Source organism: Macaca nemestrina, chromosome 8 (assembly GCF_043159975.1).
Source record: "Macaca nemestrina isolate mMacNem1 chromosome 8, mMacNem.hap1, whole genome shotgun sequence".
Lineage (NCBI taxonomy): Eukaryota > Metazoa > Chordata > Mammalia > Primates > Cercopithecidae > Macaca > Macaca nemestrina.
Genome location: NC_092132.1, coordinates 27,001,081 through 27,014,144, shown reverse-complemented (window position 1 = coordinate 27,014,144; position 13,064 = coordinate 27,001,081). Strand labels below are relative to the sequence as shown.

At 42.6% G+C, this 13,064-nt stretch overlaps 1 protein-coding gene across 7 annotated transcripts in view; it reads right to left on the bottom strand.

The window, feature by feature from the left end:
• Positions 1–13,064, bottom strand: part of LOC105468533 (sterile alpha motif domain containing 12) — a 495,768-nt gene that overhangs the window by 215,031 nt on the left and 267,673 nt on the right. The gene's annotated exons all lie outside the window — the stretch shown is intronic.

Genomic DNA, 13,064 nt, shown 5'->3' with positions numbered 1-13,064 from the left:
TGATCACTGACCTTCTTAACCTTTACCATATAACCTGTAATCCAATTACCCTGTACTCAGTGACCAAACAGCCCAGGCACCATGCCTCTGGTGTGTGTGTGTGTATGTGTGTGTTTGTGTGTGGCGGGGGGGTTGTGTGTCCCATCCCGTCAGTGCCCATCCTGCAAACCAATAATCTTTCAAGACGCAGCCCAAACAGCACATCTTCTGCAAAGCACTCTCATAGTTAGAAATATAAACAAAGTACTATGGAAGAAGCTATTAATACTTATGTCATTGTATTCTAATTTATCTGTTTACATATCTCTATTTACATATTTATTCAACAACCAGTTATTGAGCATCAGGCACCAGTCAGTGAGCTCTTTGAGTACCTGGCCTGTGTCTGTATCCTATCATGCTAGACCTCAACACCGTACCTGGCCATAAGCTATGTACACAATATCTCTTTGGTGCATGAAACAATGATGGAAAGATAAAACCCAGCTCTTTGATATTCAGAAATGACTATGCTCATTTTATAGTAAAGAGATACCTGCCTTTGTATCTAAGATATGTAGGAAATTCACCACAATTTCTTCTTCCTCTTCCTGTTCCTTCCCCTTCTCCTCCCTTCCCCTCCTCTTTATTTTTAATAAATTACTCTTACTGTCAGGAAGTTCTTCTCAAATCAAATCGGAATCACGCCTCCCATAATTTGAGCATCACTTGGAATCTCTCTATTTCGTTTTTGAGACAGGGTATCGTTCTGTTACCCAGGCTGGAGTGCAGTGGAGCGATCATGGCTCACTGCAGCCTCAACCTCCCAGGCTCAAGTGATCCTCCCACTTCAGCCTCCAGAATAGCTGGGGCTACTGGCATGCACCACCACACCCAGCTAATTTTTGTATTTTTGGCAGAGATTGGGATTCACCATGTTGCCCAGGTTGGTTTCGAACTGGTCTCAAGCCATCCTCCTGCCTCTGCCTCTCAAAGTGCTGGATTTTGAGCATGAGCCACCATGCTCGGCTCTCCCTTTCTTTGAAGTTGCAAACATTGTTCTTTGTAATTCTTTATATATTTGGAAATTATTCGAACATTTTCTCAGCCAGTCCCACTTCCCAAAAATGTGGTGTGAGAGTTCAAGTTAACTTTACTGTGCTCATGGAGACCAGTTTTCAAGTCTAGATCTCTTTTTAAAATATGTTCTCCTGTGTCATGTTGAAGGTCTTTTCATCACACTGCAGTTGTGGGTCCAGAAACATCCTAGCCCTAATGAAGGTACAGCCACCACTAAAGGAGGAACTTCCTGCATCTGTTGGTAGTACATAGCCAAGACCTCAAAGCTCCTCTACCTACTGTGCAATGCTCCCAATGTGGCTCATCCAGGACTGTTATCGTTGTCTCACCCACAAATCCAGACTTTCCCTCCTCTTCCATTTGTGTATGTAACTCGCAGCTTTCCACCAGGATCATGTTTCCCGCCCTCTCACCCAATACTGCAAAGTAGTTGAGGTTGATTTTCCAAGAAATTGTCTTTCCTCACTATTTAGGGGAGTTGACATAAAGCTACTTTGTCCAAAGTCCTAAGTACAATGTCAAATTTTCAGGGACAAAGAATTTTCAGGAACTACTGAGTCTCCCACAACCTGGTGTGACACACTAAATGCTTACCCCTTTTATCTTGCTATTCTGAGGGTGGCAAGCCAGTTTATCATTAAAGTGTACGCCAAATCTTTCAGTTTTGCCATGCTATCTACCACCCTAGGGAGTGGTTAGCCATTGAACATTCTTATTCTGGCACTAGGAACGCAATATGAGATGTCAGGTTAGGTAAATAGGAACAGGGGAGTAACATGCTTTGAGGACCTTTTCTATGGCAGGTACTGCACTTGTATTTTGTTTTGGGACAGGGTCACCCAGGCTACAGTGCAGTGGCATGATCATGGCTCACCGCAGCCTCGACCTGCTTGGCTCAAGCAATCACCTCAGCCTCCCTAGTAGCTAGGGCGACAGGTGCACACCACCAGCCCAGCTAAGTTTTGTACTTTTGTAAAGATGGGGTTGCCCAGGCTGGTCTTGAACTCCTGGGCTCAAGCAATCCGCTTGCTTCAGCCTCTGGAAGTGCTGGGATTACAGGCATAAGCCACTGCGCCCAGGCCACATGTTTTTCTTTACTCCTTAAAACCACCTCATGATTTAAGGAGATGTTATTTCCATGCTGCAAATTAGTTCATTAAGATTTGGCATCAGTAATCTGATGATAATCACATGATCAGAAAGTGATGGCGCAGATATTTGAACCCAGCACTGACTAACTCTAAAACAATACCAGGATTTTCCTTCTAGAAAAGGTAATTAAACCTCAGGATATGTTATCAGAGAGTGCTCAATATGATCATTTCCTCAAAAGCTTAAAAACAAGCACAGTTTCTCTCTTCTATGGATAGGTCATACATGGTTTTACCTAAAATCAGGAGCATGGACAATACAACCTTTCAAAGTTTCTTTTGAGTCTATGATTTTTATCATGATAGAATTATCTTCATGAATTGAGGAAGAAAGGGCCTTATGCTTCAGGAATTCTACCCATACTGTCTCCATTTGAAATTCTCAGCGCTCTAGATTAAGGGACAAGATTATGCAAACCAAGCAGGTCCTAGTAATTGCTGGCTTGGAACCAGTAATCCATGTCGCATGCCAGCTCTGCTTTTGCACATCACTGTCCCTGTACATGCCCTGGGTTTTAAGGTATTGATTGATTCAAACCCCTCCAAAGCAGGAAGACCAAGCATGCTGTCTTGACATGCTTTCTTTATTTCACCTTCTAGTCATGTCCTGCAGGGCGAGCAATACAGTAGTGCCCCCTTATCCACATTTTCGCTTTCTACCATTTTAGTTACCTAGGGTCAACCTCAGTCTAAAAATATCACATGAAAAATTCAGGAAATAAACAATTTTAAGTTGCATACCATTCTAAAGGACATGATAAAATCTCATGCCCTCCCACATGCTGTCCCAAAGAGGGACATAAATTCAGCGTGTATCCACACTGTAGACACTCCCTCCTTACTCGCCATCTTGGTTCTTAGATGGACTGTCCTGACATTGCCGTGTTTCTATTAAAGTAACTCTTATTTTACTTAGTAATTGATCCAAAGCTCAAGAGTAGTGATGCTGGCAATCAGGATATGCCAAAGAGAAGCTGTAAATTGATTCCTTTAAGTGAAATACTGAAAGTTCTCAACTTAATAAGGAAACAACAACAACAAAAATGTGTGCTGAGGTTGCTAAGATCTATGGTAAGAACGAATCTTCTATCCATTGAATTGTGAAGAAACAAAAAGAAATTCATGCATACTTTACATAGGATGCCAGTTTAAGGCTTCCACCAGGGGTCTTGGAAGGTATCCCCTACAGATAAGGGGAGACTACTGTGCAGCTTTTACTCACTTAACATTGTAGCACGTGTCTAAAGACAGAAGTCTTGGGCCATGAGATTCTAGATTTAAATGTACTGAAATCATCAGGATAGCAGATCACACAGAAAACACTCAACAGCTAAGCGTATTGTATAACCACTCTACAGATCCAAGAAAGGTTGTGAAACTTAAAAGGACAGAAACAAAGATTAGCAAGCAAGTTATGTTTTCCCAAAGACATAGATTCTTCCCTTTTAGAAAGTGGATCTCTTCAGCTAGAATTGGATGAAGCATGCAGTCAGTACATAAGATGTGCAAGTTAATAACCACTTGTTATTAATAGTTTCTGCAGCTGCTATTTAATTTTAATAATATTTGATATCAATTCTTATCCTTTTGCCTAATTACCAAGACAGTGAGTTTGTGTCTACTTTTTGAATTCCAATGTGGAAATGGACTAAAAAACAACATATTAGAGAAGAAAATTAACTCTGATAAAGATAATGTTATTTCCTCAAAATGTTAAGATGCTGATAAACTTTTAGACTATGAGGAAGAGAGGAGTTTGGTTGCCATTGCTGTTGTTTTTACCTTTTGGGATTTCTATTTGAAGGCATTCAGAATCTATTGAGCAAAGGCAGCAACTACTGGTTAAGTATTTCATCAAGTTCTGTTTTGCACACGGAAAGTCATTTCTGCCTATAGCTCAGCCTCCCTGTTGCTTGGAAATTGACAGGACAGCAAAGGCATCCCTCCCTAACAATTTCCTGACAACCTCATGTTTTTGTTATTTAACATAAATAGAAAACCTTCAAAACCCAAATGAATGTTAATCAATACTCTGTAAAATGTTGATCATATCAATATATTGACATTGATACCCTAACTCACTGGGAGAATCAAGAATGAGCCACCACCTATCTCTAAGATTAAACAAAGATCTTTGCTTCCCCTCTGTCCTACTTTACTAACAACCTCATAAAGAAAGAAAGGGGGCCAGGCACAGTGGCTCACACCTGTAGTCCCAGCATTTTGGGAAGCTGAGGTATGAGGATTGTTTGAGCCCAGCCAGGAGTTTGAGACCAGCCTGGGCAACATAGGGAGACCCTGTCTCTACAGAAACTAAAAAATTAGCCAGGCTTGGTAGTGCATGCCTGTAATCCCAGCTACTTGGGAGTCTGAGGCAGTAGGATCACTTGAGGCTGGGGAGGTGAGGGCTGTAGTGAGCTGTGACTGCGCCACTGCACTCCAGCCTGAGCCACAGAGTGAGACCCTGTCTTAAAAAATAAAGAGAAAATAAAGAAAAGGAAAGAGAAAATAAAGGAAAGGAAAGAGAAAGAGAGAAAGAAAAATGCACAAGCTGACACTCTGCCAGCTCTACTAGAGAAGGAAAAAAGACAATTCCTTGAAATGCATGGGAAGGGTAGCTGGGAGGGGAGCAGGCTGATTATAATCAGGGCCTTCCTCACATCTCTTTTAAGAAATGAAGCAAAACTCTGGTGTCTGTCCTGAATCTTTTGGCTGTAGCCGCAGCTTTGAGGAGTGGTGCTGATCAAGTAGCCTCGCTGCATTTCTGTGGTCTGTGCAAGTACAGCCTGATGGAATGATGCGGCAGTGATTTTGTTCTTGCTTTTCTGATGGGTCCCTGAGGGTGATTCTGAGTAATTCTGTCTCTGTTCCTGCAGCTGCTATGGGTGGGTCCTCTCTTTGTCCTCCCCATGCACTCACTTCAACACTGAGAGGCTGTCTCTTCAGAGCAGGTGGTTTGCAGCCCCTTGCCTCCAGGGCACGTTTTCACACATCTTGTAGTTTCATCTGGATATGGGTGTGAACAGAGGCCAAGCACAGATGAAATGGTGTTTCTGAATAAAAGAATGTGCTACCCAGGAGGCATGACCAGCATTTAATTTGCTGCCTGTGTTCAATAGACTGTGAGCTCCTCAAGGGCAGGGATTGTGTCTCATTTGTCTTTGTACCCTCAGTGACTAACACACATTCATTTGTTCATTCATTTATTCAACAAACATTTACTGAGAGCTGGAGGAACAAGATGAATAAGGCACAGGCTTCAACAAAGAAGACATTTCACTTGCCCCACAGGCTGTATTGCCTTGGAATAAATTTCAAGAACATTACAAGATACATAAATATACACCCAAAAGAAAAAACACAAAAGCTGGGCTGTCTTATTGATAGACTGACCCATGTCAAAGACGAATGGGAGCTGCCTTTATATAGATAAGAAAACCAATTGCCAGGGATGACCAATTCTTGACCTTATGGTCTCTTTACCTTGAGCAAGAGGGCTCATGGAGGTAAAGTATTTCAAGTAGACATTTTATTTGCTCTCTGTATCATTCTTGACCTTACAACTTAATTTTGTCATGTATATACTCATACACATACACATATGTATATATGTATATTATTATTTTAAATATTTTAATTTCCTGCTAGGCATGATGGCTCATGCCTATAATCCCAGCACTTTGGGAGGCCAAGGTGGGTGGATCACCTGAGACCAGGAGCTGGAAACCAGCCTGGCCAACACGGCAAAACCCTGTCTTTACTAAAAATACAAAAATTAGCTGGGTATAGTGGTGCATGCCTGTAGTCCCAGCTGCTTGGGAGGCTGAGGCAGAAGAGTCACTTGAACCCAGGAGGCGGAGGTTACAGTGAGCCAAGATTGTGTCATTGCACTCCAGCCTGGGCGACAGAGTGAGACTCTGTCTCAAAAAAATTTTAATTTCCAAAAGTTTACATAATTCAAGGCTCTCCAGACTGAAATTTAAATAAAGATTATGACCCAAATTCCTATAGGAGCGAGGATGTAAAACAATTGAAGTAAAGCCAGAGGAAGGAACGGGGGTCAGAACAGAGCGCACTGGAAAGACATCTCTTGTTTCAGTTGTCCATTCTAAATTTGTGGCTTAAAACAATCATTTTAATTTGGTCATACTTTTGTGGGGGAGGCAATCCTGAAGGGCTCAGCTGGGTGGTTTATCTCTGATCCTTATGACATCACCTCATGGGGATGAAAAATGAATGGCTTCTTCATTTGTGTATCTGGCACCTTAGAGCTCCTTGACCTTTTCGTCTTTCTCTACATGGTGTTTCTTTCTCTAGGGTGTCTTCACGTGGCTTGGTCTTCTCACAGCATGGTCTTGGTCTTCTCATGTCACATACCCTTCTCAGGGTAGCTGGCCTTGGTGTGACATGGTGCCTCACTGCCCTGAACACGTGTCCCAACAGATAGAAAATGAGCCAGTGTATGCCTAGCTTAGCCTCGCCTCTTGTGTTTCACTGAGAAGAGCAGTCACTAAGACTTCCCAGATCCAAGAGGAGCATACCTAGACCCCACCTCTCAGAAAAGAAATGTTAAATAGGCCGGACGTGGTGGCTCACGCCTGTAATCCCAGCACTTTGGGAGGCTGAGGTGGGCGGATCATGAGGTCAGGAGATCGAGACTATCCTGGCTAACAGGTGAAACCCCATCTCCACTAAAAATACAAAAAATTAGCTGGGTGTGGTGCCGGGCACCTGTAGTCCCAGCTACTCGTGAGGCTGAGGCAGGAGAATGGCATGAACCCGGGAGGCAGAGCTTGCAGTGGGTCGAGATGACGCCACTGTACTCCAGCCTGGGCGAAGAGTGAGACTCTGTCTCAAAAAAAAAAAGAAATGTTAAATATTTTACAAACATCTTTAATATGCCATAGCCTAAGAGAGCACCTCTATGCACCAGATTATTGCATTGTGTGGCTGTGGCCCGGTCTGAATCTGTTCAGGCTGCACCATACGTAGACAGACTGGGTGGTTTATAAACCACAGAAATTTATCTCTCATGGTTCTAGAGGCTGAACATCTGGTGTCAGGATGCCACCATGGTCAGTTTCTGGTGCCGGCTGCAGATGCCAACCTCTCCTTGTGTCTTTGCATAGTGGAAAGCAAGTGAGAGAGCTCTCTGGGACCCCTTTTATAAGGGCACTGATCCCATTCATGACGGCTCCACTTTCAAGACCTAATCACCTCCCAAAAGCGGCACCCCAAATGCCATCACATTGGGATTGGTGTTTCGACGTATCAATTTCAGGAGGGCACAAACAGGCAGTATGTGACAGGCCCAGTGTGAAAATAGCTTAAATGTTTAAAATAGAAGATAAACATTTATATTTTAAATTGTTGAAATCTGATTTTAAATATTGGCAACTAATTCAAATTTTCTGAAACCCTCTGAGTGGCAGACATGCATATTCACAGAAATGGCCCATGCCCACCATTATGTACCCTTTGCTTAAAGCACTAAACAAAATTCTCATGAAAAAGTTTTAAGAGGCCTGGTGTGGTGGCTCATACCTGTAATCCCAGCACTCTGGGAGGCTGAGGTGGGCGGATTACCTGAAGTCCGGAGTTTGAGACTAGCCCAGCCAACATGGCAAAACCCCGTCTCTACTAAAAATACAAAAAAATTAGCCAGGCTTGGTGGCAGGCATCTATAATCCCAACTACTCAGGAAGCTGAGGCATGAGAATCGTTTGAACCCAGGAGGTGGAGGTTGCAGTGAGTCGAGATCATGCCGCTGCACTCCAGCCTGGGCGACAGAGCAAGACTCTGTCTCAAAAAAAAAAAAAAAAAAAAAAAAAAAGTTTTAAAGAGACTACTGAAATACATTTGGAAATAATTTGGCTACAACTTAAAATAACAATCTTAAAAGTGTTTCACTGTCTTTGAGAAGAGACTTGAAACCCACCAATCGTAGAAAAGGGATCTTTCTACATAACTCTATCATGCCCGATTTAGTAGGAGAAAATCGAGTATCTCCTACTTTGAAATTTCCCTTTTCCCATTTCTATCTTGGCCGAATTATAGTCTGATGAAGAATATAGTGAGTTTCATTTCTTGTTGAATTTGACTGAGAACTAGAAATACAAGATGATGATACAATACTGACTTAATGCCCCAAAGGAAAGAAAAACAAAAGGAATCCCAGAAACGGAATAAGTCACTGATATAAATAGCCCCAAATCCAGATCAGTAGTTCCCAAATGCTAGTGATAGAATCACCTTCTGACTCAGAAGAACTAGGAAATGTCCCAAAAATCTTCATTTTCAATTAATTACTCTAAAGGATTCTGATGTAGGTGGTCCATGTACTGCACTGCTGGTATTCAATTACATGAACAGGCTTTTGACAGAGAGAAAAATGGGCACAGCTATAGTCAGGATGGTGCCTCCTTTGAGGAATTGGTGGTGGAGGTGGTAGCAATGCAGTCAAGATAAGGATGTACATGGTGGACCCCATTTCCCTGACTCAGTGTGGAAAAAATGCTAGGAGTAGGAAATAGGGGTTCTAGCTCTAATTGAGTATTGGCCAACTAAGTGAGCTCACGGAAGTCATTTACCCTCTCAAGACTTCAGTTTCCTCATCTGTCAGATAAGGAGGGTTAGCCTGGGCTCCAACGATGGCAAGTGCAATTCCCCACATCTCAAGAAGGAGGTAGGTCCTGCTCATCCCATGCACCAATCTTTCCCCAATTCTCCTCTACTCAGACACTTCCAACAGAGTGGAGTTAGCAAATTGGTTAAAACCAATTTTCTAGCCTTGATGGAGGATCTCAGTGATCTCTTTCTCTTCTTGTTTGTGTGGCTACATGGTAGTTTTGGAGAGAAAATCTGGTGGAAAAAATAATAAAAAGTAGTTTTGTGGGCGGGGGGGGGGGGGCGGGAATCATTTTGGGGACAGACGCTAACCAGAAATGGCAACATGCAAAAATTGACAGGGGAGTATTATAAAACACCCTGCAAGCCAGTCCCAGCCTTATTTTGGTTAACATGGTGATGAAGATCTTTGTGGTTTCCTCTAGAGTATCTCATTAGCCACATCCCAGGACAATCAACAGGAGGGGCTAGGTTGGGATTAGGGTGAGCAAATTTGTGGTCTTGTACGCATATGAACTTGAGAGTAAGTGCCTCTACATTTTGTGCCAAGCACTTTGCTTGCCTTACCTCATCCTGGACCTGAAGAGGTGTATTAGAACAATAGAGTTGCAAGCTCACTGAAGTTTCCATCTCTACCATAGACCCCTTGGGCCAAGGAGTGTATTGTGTAGAGGGGGAAATGCAAACAGATCAGGCTGGACTAGGTCAGGACTTCCATGGATTTGATTTACTAAGGGGCACTCAATATAATGGACACAAGCTTTGGAGCTGCATTGGGTTAGCCGTGCAACTTTGGTTAAGTTACTTAACCTCTTAGTCTCAGCTTTCTGATTTGTAAAGTGAGAATAAAAATATCTTCTTGGCAGAGATGTTGTAAAGAGAATGTGCATACATATACGGCACTTGGCACATAGTATGTGGTCATTACATGGAAATTCCTTCCTGACTTCCAGCTTCCATTCTGCCTCTAGTGACTGCCAGGAAATGAAGCAAACTAGAGACAGCAAACTTCAAGCCAAACATGGATGTGGAAATCCATATCCTTGTGCAGAGGAAGCCCTGTACGTATTTGCATTCATTGTTGACTTTCTGACTCACTGTTGCTTTCTGTTTTAACTCCCCCTATCCTGCTCAGGTTAAACTAATATGGGAAGGTTGACAGTACAATGCTGGGACCTTGCCCACTAGGAAACATCTCCCAGGGCTGCTCTGAGGTCAGAGTTCCAGGGAAAAATACCACAAAGGCTTGTGTCATAGGCCAACTTGGTAAGAATTATAGCAACCTTTTCCTTATGTGATTAGTATATGCTTGACCCAGTTCTGAGCACTTTATAAACTTTATCAAAGTCAGCCCTTGCAACATTGTAAGAGGTAGATATAACTATTCCCACTTTAAAGATGAGGAAATAGAGGCTAAAATGGCTAGTAAACTGCAGAAGTGGGATATGAACTGGGTTTGTTCCTGAGCTCTTAACCATTGTGTCCTATTGATCATTCATCACTCTGGAAATGGAAACAACACAAGAAGAGTTCCAAGCTCTCATGTAGAATAGCACTAGCATGTGATAAAGAACAGGATAACACACCATGTCATAGCTCAACTAGACAGTAAACTCCTTGAGGGCAGGGACTTGTTTTATTCTCTTTGGTATCTCCATTTTTTAGTGTAATGAAAGGCTCTCAGTAGGAGCTCAATCACTGAGTCTTGGATGTACGGTCACACGCCACATAATGACATTTTAGTAAAAAATGAATCGATATACAATGGTGGTCCCATAAGATTATGAAGGAGCTGAAATATTCCTATCATCTAGTAACATCATAACCATTGTAACATTACAGTACAATTATTATATTTTTATAAATTTAGTGTAGCCTAAGTGTGCAGTGTTTATAAAGTCGACAGTAGTGTTCAATAATGTCTTAGATCTTCACATTCACTCACCACTCACTCAATGACCAGCTGACTCACCCAGAGCAACCTCCAGTCTTGCAGGTTTCATTCACGGTAAATGCCCTATACGAGGGTACCATTTTTTATTTTTTATCCTGCACTTATACTCTACCTTTTCTAGGTTTAAACATGTTTTGATATATAAATACTAACTATTGTGTTAAAAGTACCTGCAGTATTCAGTACAGTGACATCCTGTACAGGTTTGTAGCCTACAGCAATAGATTATACCACATATCCTAGGGCTGTAATAGGCTATACCATCTAGGTTTCTGTAAGCGCACACTGCGATGCTCACACAATGAAATTATCTAATGATGCATATCCGAGAACATATTCCTGTCACTAAGCGATGTATGACTATATAAGCAAATAAAGTGACACATGCTAAGGTGTATGGTAGAGACGGAGATGTTGGTGAGAATTCACAGGTCTAGAAAAGTTGGTAGTGGTACAATGAGGAGGGCCAATTTCTCAGAGGACAGAGTGGAACCTGAGCTGGGATTTGGAGAGGTCAAACAGGACAAAGATGTAGAAGAAAGACATAAATGAAGGCATGATGCAGCATAAGCGTGGGGTGTAGACAGTGAGGAAAACAAACTGCTTAGAGAATTATCTGTCCAACTAGCCAGTGGCGCAAGGAGCCAGTTAAACCAATCCTCCCTGGTGGCTTGTTGGAGTAAGATTGTATGAACTGGAAACAGGTCAAGAGCAGTGAAAACAAGGTCAAAGGACAGGGTAGGTGGGTCTAGGCATATAAAGTAGGGGAGAAAACTGGAGCCGCTGGACTGCAGGAGACACAGTTCCCCACCCATGGTAGAGGATATGCAAATATAACTTTTGGCATCTGGCAAACATATAAAAGGAAGACAAGTCAGCCATGAAGAATGTGGAGGAGGAGGAGCACCAGGAAAGGTGCTGAGAGAAGGGACGCTGGGGCTAACCACTCTCCATTCAGCTTGTCCTGCACCACAGCAGCCTACCTGCTCTCCAGAGACCCTTGGTGCATCTGTTTATTCTGTAATATGAACTCAGGGAAATCATAATTATCGAGGGATGTCACAGGCTCCTGCATGAGGTCCCAAAAGCCATATAATCCCTTTAGTAGGGTTTTCTGATTAGATGTAGTAAACAAACTTTATAAAACCATATAAATATATATATATGTAATTCTATTACAGTTTCATACACATGCTAATATAGATTTATACAAATAATTTTAATATGGGCAAAAGAGCTAAATCTAAAAATGGAAGAACATAAAGGATGGTTATGTCTTGAGGCTACTGTTTCCATGCTTATCCTTCTCAACTGAATATTCCAGAAAGATGGTAGAAATGTACTAGTCAGTTTGCTCTCTCAATATATATTCAATCTATGTGTCCCAGGCAGGAAGAAAGTGCTACTCCACACGAGCCTTCAGAACCCCAACATTTTTCACCAAAAGTCCAGAATAATTGTGTGGGCTAATCTCTGCCTCTAACTCATGGGATTGAACAGCTAGCTCCTCCAGGCTGCGTGCTGTAGAACCAACGACCCATGAGATGTGAGAAGGCATTGAGAGGGAAATAATTTTCTGGATGTGACAGGGGGTCTCTAAGAGCAGCCCCAGGTTCTGTGATTCACTAAGAGAACTCTCAGGACTCAGCATATAGTTGTACTCATGGCTAAGATTTACAATAGCAAAAGGATACAAAGTAAAATCAACAAAGGGAAAAGGCACCTTGGGCAGAGTCCAGAGAAAACTAGGCATGAGCCAACAAAAGTCCTTCCTTTAGTAGAGTCATACAGGATGTGTTGAATTCCTCCAACAAGGATTTGTGACAACACATGTGAAATGTCTACCAGGCAAGCTCATCAGAGACTCAGTGGCCAAGGCTGCTATTGTTGTTGTCAAAGACAGGGTCTTGCTCTGCTGCTCAGGCTGGAGTACAGTGGTGCAGTGACAGCTCACTGCAGCCCCGAATTCCCGGGCTCATGGGATTCTCCTGCCTCAGTACCCCTTTACCCCCATGGCCCACCTTGAATAGCTGGAACTACAGGCACACATCACCATGCCTGGTTAATTTTCTAAAACTATTTTGTAGAGACAGGGTCTCGCTGTGTAGCTCAGGCTGGTCTTGAACTCCTGGGCTCAAGTGATCTTCCTACCTTGGCCTACCAAAGTGCTGGGATTACAGGCATGAGCCACTGGGCCCAGTCTCAGTGCCCCAGGTTTTTACTGGGGATCCTTCCTAGCATGTACTAAACTTCTAGGCTCCCAGAAGAAAAGC